Source organism: Procambarus clarkii, chromosome 14, assembly GCF_040958095.1.
Source record: "Procambarus clarkii isolate CNS0578487 chromosome 14, FALCON_Pclarkii_2.0, whole genome shotgun sequence".
In the NCBI taxonomy this organism is placed as follows: Eukaryota; Metazoa; Arthropoda; class Malacostraca; order Decapoda; family Cambaridae; genus Procambarus; species Procambarus clarkii.
The window spans coordinates 46,111,297-46,119,324 of NC_091163.1; the positions used below are offsets into that span (position 1 = coordinate 46,111,297).

At 42.4% G+C, this 8,028-nt stretch overlaps 1 long non-coding RNA gene across 1 annotated transcript; it reads right to left on the bottom strand.

Annotated features, from left to right (window-relative positions):
* Positions 1-619: 619 nt before the first annotated feature.
* LOC138364628 (uncharacterized) lies at positions 620-5,569 on the bottom strand. The gene is made up of 2 exons (XR_011228489.1): positions 5,339-5,569; positions 620-2,048 (listed from the first exon to the last, which is right to left on the bottom strand). It is a non-coding gene; the product is annotated as an uncharacterized lncRNA (long non-coding RNA).
* Positions 5,570-8,028: the final 2,459 nt, after the last annotated feature.

Below are 8,028 nucleotides of genomic sequence, written 5' to 3' on the forward strand. Positions count from 1 at the left end.
TTGACAACCCTGAAAAGAATGGAAACATCTCGTCGGTGTTTGGAGCTCACGGCTAGTGATCCAGGTAGTTTCTTTATTGGTAGTGGGTTAAATCACAGTTTGGGGACATTTTATACATATGTTCTTCTAGAATATTCTATTGCGAACACATTGGTACAAAAATGAAATGTGTACATTGAAAATTAAGATCAGGACAGTGAAAAGAGTTAACACTTTTCAGTGTTTCCGCTCGATGGCCCGAAACGCTGAGAGCGCTTTGCGCTAACATTTTTCCTTGTTCGCCGGGAGGCTGAAAGTGTATTAATTTCCTTTTCTGAGGTTGGAAGAAAACGTGCTCAGATTGGGGACTTGTTTATTTTATAATGGTAAATAATAAATTAATATATAAAATTAATATATAATAAATTAATTTATTATATAAATTAATTATATAAATTAATAAATAATAAATTAATAGATAAAATTATTATTATATAATAAATAATAATAATAACAACAAATAGTATAATGATAAGCAATTATTTTAATGAATCAAATAGCTAATTTGGATGAATGATAAATAATTATTGACTAGTGCATAACAATAAAGTATTAAGGAATAATTATGATGAATAATCCTTAATGATAAAGTAGAGATCAATTACAATTAATAACTACATCCATAGGTAGTAAATGAAAGTTGCATTAATTAGACTAATTACAATTCATGGGAATATTTCTTAGCTATCTGCAGGCTTATCACTTTGGGGGTTCCGGCGGAGCACCCCCAATCCCGGGAGGGCCAGCGGGAGAAGGATTAAGGAGAAGGGGTTCCTTACTCTTACTAGCACGTAGACTGGGCAAAGGATTAGCTGCGGACAGCGGGACACTTGGGGACCGGCGCTGCACCCCCACCGCAGGCCAGCTGGCCGGACCCCCCCCCCCCGAAGGGCGAGGCCCGCTGGTCGCAAGGAGGCCTCAGAATGGCAGTGCAACAACGTCCCGGACGTAGTCAGCTGGGTGTTGCAGCTGGTTGCTGGACCCGCCGTTAACTCCGATGGCTAGCCCGTCAAGAGAGCCGAGTGGCCCTGTCAATTCTAAAGGTAAGAGTGCGTGGTCGGCTGAAGGCGAGCCTATCTCTGCGAGGGCGGCGCGAATTAATCGCCCTGAGGAAGTGTTGCCTGTTCACTGGGCACAGGCCGGGTAGAACTTGCCGTGGGGCGCTCGCTGGGCTAGGGTATGCGTGCGCCCTGCACTGCGCTTGTAGGATCCGAAGAGTGTCGATTCCTGACCATGTAAGCGATACCTGGTCCAGTCGGAGCATGCGTCGATTTTTTGTTGCGTAGATCACCTCCCCCAGGCTGAAAGATATAAGGCAGTAAGGGTGGGCAGAAGCGGCACGCAGTGTTATCGTGACAGGCAAGGGCACAGACGAGAGGGAAACCCTAGCTGAATCAATACGGAGACGTAAAACGGGGGGAGGGAGCCCGGCACAGGAATTAAGAGATTCCTTAATTAACAATCCTGGATGAATAAAGAGTTTTCCGAACAATTATACTGAAGAAATGAAGGGGGCTAACAATTCTAAGAATCTTCCAGCAAACAGAAGGGGGAAGTACCTTTGCTAAGAGCAAAGGTGGGAGAAAGCCAGTAGGAGAACAGCAAAGAAGCACAAAGCAACTATAAACAGGGATAATACGAAACACTATAAATCTTGAATATAACAATACATATACCAAGAACGGGTATATACAATAAAGCAATATATACATAAACCATAAAATGGAATAAGAACCAATTCTTAAAGCCAAATCTATAACATGCTTGTGTCCTAAGCGGATGTAGAATGTGAGCGGGGAACATTACCCTTGGTCTCCATCCCATCTCTGCCTCCAGACGGGTGATAGGGCTGGATAGAAGCCAAGGAGTCTGCCTTAAGTGGCCGCTGAGTGTAGTCTTGTGTTGTCAACGAGCGTCCGCAAGCCGCAGCTAGTGCGCCGTGAACTTCGGCTACATCTTTTAGAACAGGAGCAAAGTGAAATCGACGGCAGGGAACCGTCATCCAGTAACTGTAATAAGGAATAATATTAAGAATACAATGTCGTAAATAATCGTACAATGTAAGAATACAATGTAATATCGTAAATAACCGATGACGGCAAGTGCCGCAGAATGGAAGAAAATAAATTGCCGGGCACAACGTCGGTTGGAACGCTTCAGCTGGAGGTTCCTGACTGAAGCATCGGCTGCCGGGAAGCCTAAGATGGAACTGGGGTGTTAGCAGCTGTAACATCGTCTGCTGAAACTAGCCGAGTCTGTGAGGGCGCCCGCTGCAACAGCTACGGCCGAGCCACCAGCTGGCCCATCCTCTGCAGGAACAACACCGGCTGGGACAACGTCGTTGTAAAAGCCTAACAATGTAATAAATTATATTACATGAATAATCTTAAATAAATTGGTGTAAATAATAAAATTATAAACCAATTATAACTATAATTAATTATAAATAATTATAAATTGCAAAACAAAGTATGCTCAAAATGAAGCTGGACTATAACTCTCTAGAGAAACGGGATTAACACTGAGCCGAGGTAAATACAACCAAATACAATAACGAAAAGGAGTGAAAAAAGACATGTCAGCTGGAACTTCGCGACCAGCGGCCTAGGAGGCTGCTGTGACATCCGGGCTACACCGGGCAGACAACACGTCTGGGTAAACCAGCGGCCTGGGAGGCCGCAGTGACATCCGGGCTACACCGGGCAGACAACACATCTGGGTAAACCAGCGGCCTGGGAGGCCGCAGTGACATCCGGGCTACACCGGGCAGACAACACGTCTGGATAAACCAGCGGCCTGGGAGGCCGCCTAGCTATGACCAAATAAATATAAAACTGAAACATCGCCGGCTTAACTCGTCACAGGAAGGACGTCGGCTGGGAAGCAGCAGTACCTTCCGACTAAATTGAGGAATAAACTGAAAGTTTAATCGCGGCAGAAAAGTTGTATAAAACATGGAGCAAACGCAATGCATAAATTGCAGTAACAAATTGCTGAGGGAAATGGCTCGTAAAACAAGTGCAGGAATAATCTAAAGTCAGAGGCTTGCTCCATGCTAAATTGAGGAAGACTTTAATCTTAATACACGTCATGACTGGGAGACTAAGGATATAACAAGTTATTTTAGTAAGCGTTTGGTTAATGATGGAGGAACGTAAATCACCAAAACAGGAGCGGGCTCCTGTTTACTAAATTGACATGGAAATACGAATTCTTTTACGAATAGATTTTTTTTTTTTTTTTTTTTTTTTTTTTAAGGCAGGAGGTGTAAGCAATGCTATAAATTTCCTAAATTTGCCGCGTAATGAAACTAATCAAGCTGAAAGTCTAAATAAAGGAATGTAATAAAATTGAACAGAATTAATTAAAAATGACCGCAATAATTAGAATTAAATCCATTACTCGTAAACCCTCTTGTATATATGTACCTTACCTAAATAAACATTTGATTTGATTTGAAGTAGCTCAAGCGGCAGACCGCACGGCCAGGCGTTATGCTGGACGCTGAAAACTTGGGATGAGGAAGGGGCCCGCGTAACCGGGCACTCCAGGCAGACCAACATCTGGTACACGCGACCAAGGAAAACACGGGAATATTGTGCTACAGCATTCGAACGAAACGTGGTGGAATTGACGTACCGGGCTACACCGGCCAGACGAAAACGTCTGGGTACGAACGTGCCGGCTATACCAGCCGAACGAAACGTCTGGGAGCAAATGTACCGGGCTACACCGGCCAGACGAAACGTCTGGGTACGAACGTGCCAGCTATACCAGCTGGACGAAATGTCTGGGAACAAATGTACCGGGCTACACCGGCCAGACGAAAACGTCTGGGTACGAACGTGCCGGCTATACCAGCCGGACGAAACGTGTGGGAACAACTGTACCGGGCTACACCGGCCAGACGAAAACGTCTGGGTACGAACGTGCCGGCTATACCAGCCGGACGAAAAAACTGGGAACAAATGTACCGGGCTACACCGGACTTACGACAACGTCTGGGACAAACGTGCGGGCTAAACCGGCCCGACGAGACGTCTGGAGACGCCTACCACTAACACATCCTGGTTGACTTTACATAATCACATAAAAGGCAAAGCAGAGGTTAAACAAACATAAATGTAAAACCAGCAAAGGAACACGCAGCTTGACACCGCATAAAAATCATTAATACTGTAAATTAAGGAAACTTATGGAAAAACAAATCCATAAAACAAAGCTAGGGGCCAGAGGCCTGTGACACTGCAGCTAGCCTAACCTAGCTAACTTTACCTAATAACTTATAGGCAATGACCAAAAGTTAAAACAAACCAGCTAAAGAAACATGCAGCTTAACACTGCATAAATTTCAGTAGTAAATTAAGGAAACTTGTGGGAAAACAAGTCCATGAAAACAAAGCTAGGGGCCAGAGGCGTGTGACACAGCAGCTAGCCTAACCTAGCTGACTTTCCCTAATAACTTAAAGGCAATAAGCAAAAGTTAAATAAACCTAAATGTACAACCTGCAAAAGAAACATGGGGCTTGACACTGCGTTAAATTCATTAATAAGTTAAGGAAACTTATGGAAAAACTAGTCCAAGAAACAAAGCTAGTGGCCAGAGGCCTGTGACTCGGCAGCTAGCCTAACCTAGCTAACTTTACCTACTAACTTATAGGCAAAGACCAAAAGTTAAAACAAACCAGCTAAAGAAACATGCAGCTTAACACTGCATAAATTTCAGTAGTAAATTAAGGAAACTTGTGGGAAAACAAATCTATGAAAACAAAGCTAGGGGCCAGAGGCCTGTAACACTGCAGCTAGCCTAACCTAGCTAACTTTACCTACTAACTTATAGGCAAAGACCAAAAGTTAAAACAAACCAGCTAAAGAGACATGCAGCTTAACACTGCATAAATTTCTGTAGTAAATTAAGGAAACTTGTGGGAAAACAAGTCCATGAAAACAAAGCTAGGGGCCAGAGGCCTGTGACTCGGCAGCTAGCCTAACCTAGCTGACTTTACCTAATAACTTATAGGCAATAAGCAAAAGTTAAAACAAACCTGAATGTAAGGCCTCACGTCGACTGGGTGAGGGTGGGGGTGTGATGTTCAGGCCTCCTCCCGAGTGTGCTCCAAATTACAGCCACCTACTGGAGAAAAACCAGTGCCCCATAACACCGAGGGGCACCACCCCCTCTAGGACCACTGCACCTGCATTTGGTCACCAAGGCTGAACCAGCAGGCGTGCATCAGAGCGCGCACGCCAACACAGAGACAAACACTGGTCCGACGCGCCAACAAAACACAAACACTACCTTAAATGTTGAGAAGGGCAGGACGCCCCTGACGGGACGCTCCTCGTCGTTGTCGAGAGGAACTGGTGTAGGGTCCATGCTGGGAGAACAGTTGAGCGGGCTAAACTTCTGTGTTTACGACTCGCTGAGCAGCAGTGAGTCGTTATGTAAGAGCAGCTGCTGGCTTGGGGAAAGGGGCCCACGCCGTCTCCGTCCCGGTTTATATAACCTCGGGTCAATGCGCGCGCAGCTTGGGGCGGATAAAGTCGGCTTCCAGACATACGTTTTCTTCCACTCAGAAAACCCACCGTTTTTGGGAAACAGTGTTCTTTTTCCTGCCCGAGTTTCGGGCAAGAAAAACACTAAGACTAAAACTTCATACTAATTGAGATTAAAGTATAAATTGTGTTGAGAAAAAATAAGAAAAAAAAAGAAAAAAAGGGGGGGGGATAACATGGCAGAAAAAAAACAAAAATACAATTTGGTCAACAAACAGCATTGTTTAAAATAGAAGACATGGGTTGACATTTTGGGGTGAGGTAGGTTACATTGAGTTAATTAGGTAGTACTTAGTTTTTATCTTAAACTGGTTGAGAGAGGTACAGTCTTTAACATAATTGGGAAGGTCATTCCACATTCTGGGTCCCTTGATTTGTAAAGCATTTCTAGTTTGACTAAGTCGTACTCTTGGAATATCAAATAGGTATTTGTTTCTGGTGTGGTGCTCATGGGATCTGTTACAACCTTCTAGGAAGCTTTTAAGGTCAGGACTGACATTACAGTTCAACGTTTTATATATACAATACAATACCCGGGCATTATATTAAATACACATGAGAGGATGTGCAGTGACTTAATGTCTAACATATTCAGAGATTTGAGTAGGGGTACCGAGTGATGTCTGGGGCCAGAGTTAGATATTGTCCTAATAGCAGCTTTGTGTTGAGTAATTAGAGGACGTAAATGATTTTGGGTAGTAGAACCCCAAGCACAAATACCATAGTTAAGATAAGGATAGATGAGAGAGTAATAGAGAGTCACCAGGGCAGGGCGAGGTACATAATATCTGGTCTTAGAAAGAATGCCAACAGTTTTTGAAACTTTTTTTGATATATTTAGAATATGTCCCTGGAAATTCAGCGTTCTGGTCAATGAGAACGCCAAGGAATATTTGCCATCTAATTTGTTACAAATTTGGGTATTGTTAATCCTGAGATTTATTTGATTTGAGAATTTGTTGCCAAACAAAATATAGAAAGTTTTGTCAATATTGAGGGTGAGTTTATTGGCAGTTAGCCAAAGATGGACTTTATTTAGCTCAGTATTCACTGTGACATTTAGAGCAAGGGGGTCAGGACTGGAGTTTTTTTATTATTATTATTTTCTACCACAGACGTGGCCACACATTTACAATGCTAACCAACATATATACATTTTCTTCTGTCCTCTATGGACAGGGTTAGAGATGTGTTAAACATATAGTTCAAGGGTTTATTGAACAATCAACCACAGAAGGTGATTCGATGCTTTTAAAATGCTAAGCTAACCTACATACGTAAATACATAGATATGCAGATTTACGTATGCCCTACATAAAGTGTTCGATGTGTCTTTTACATAGTGTCATTAATGTGCATTTACAAAGGTGAAATGTAATTCTGATCAGCTTCCATATATACTTTATACACATACATGTACATACACACACACGCATATATGTACATATACATATATACATACATATATACACACACATGCATGCACATACGTTTGTCTCTTTTACTCTGACAGGGTGAGATAGCTGATAAAGAAACTAGTGTGCAATTAAGCACTTAATCACTGAAGGTGATGAAGGTGCTTTTACAAGCTCAGGTTATATAGTTACATCACATACATACATTGTATAATTGATACATTACATGGTTAATCTTGGGTACAAGTCCAATATATCATCAAGTGTTCCAGTACTCATATAGTAATTACACAGTTGGAGTAAATGAAGGTCGTGTCGTCAGCAAATAGAATTGGTTTGAGATATTGGGAGGCATTTGGAAGGTCATTAATGTAGATGAGAAAGAGGAGAGGGCCAAGTATGCTGCCCTGTGGAACACCGATGTTGATGGGTAGGGTGGGAGAAATTGAATTATTCACAGAAACATACTGGAGCCTGTCAGTAAGGTAAGACTTAATGTACTGCTGGGAGTGACCTCTGACTCCATATTGTAATTTAAGAAGAAGGTTTTGGTGGTTGACAGTGTCAAATGCCTTACGCAGGTCCACAAATAACCCAATAGGGAACTCATTTTTATCGAGAGCTGCATGTATCAAGTTAATCATACTAATAAGTGCATCGTTAGTGCTTTTTTGGGGTCTGAAGCCATACTGACAAGAGTTGAGTTTGGCTAGATAAGAATAAAGCTGCTAGTAGATTAGTTTTTCAAATATTTTTGACAAGTTTGGCAGAATTGATATAGGTCTGTAGTGTTAACATCAGTGTGATCACCACATTTGTGGACAGGGGTTACTCTCGCTTTTTTTTAGAATATCTGGAAAGGTTTGGAGTTCAAGTGACTTGTTGAAGAGCAATGCAATGGCAGGAGCTAAAAATCTGGAGGCTTTTTTGTAAATTAGAGTTGGTATCTCCTCAAGGGCACTAGACTTGGTTTTAAGGGAAAGGATTATGTCAGTAACATCAGTGGAATTAGTAGGCA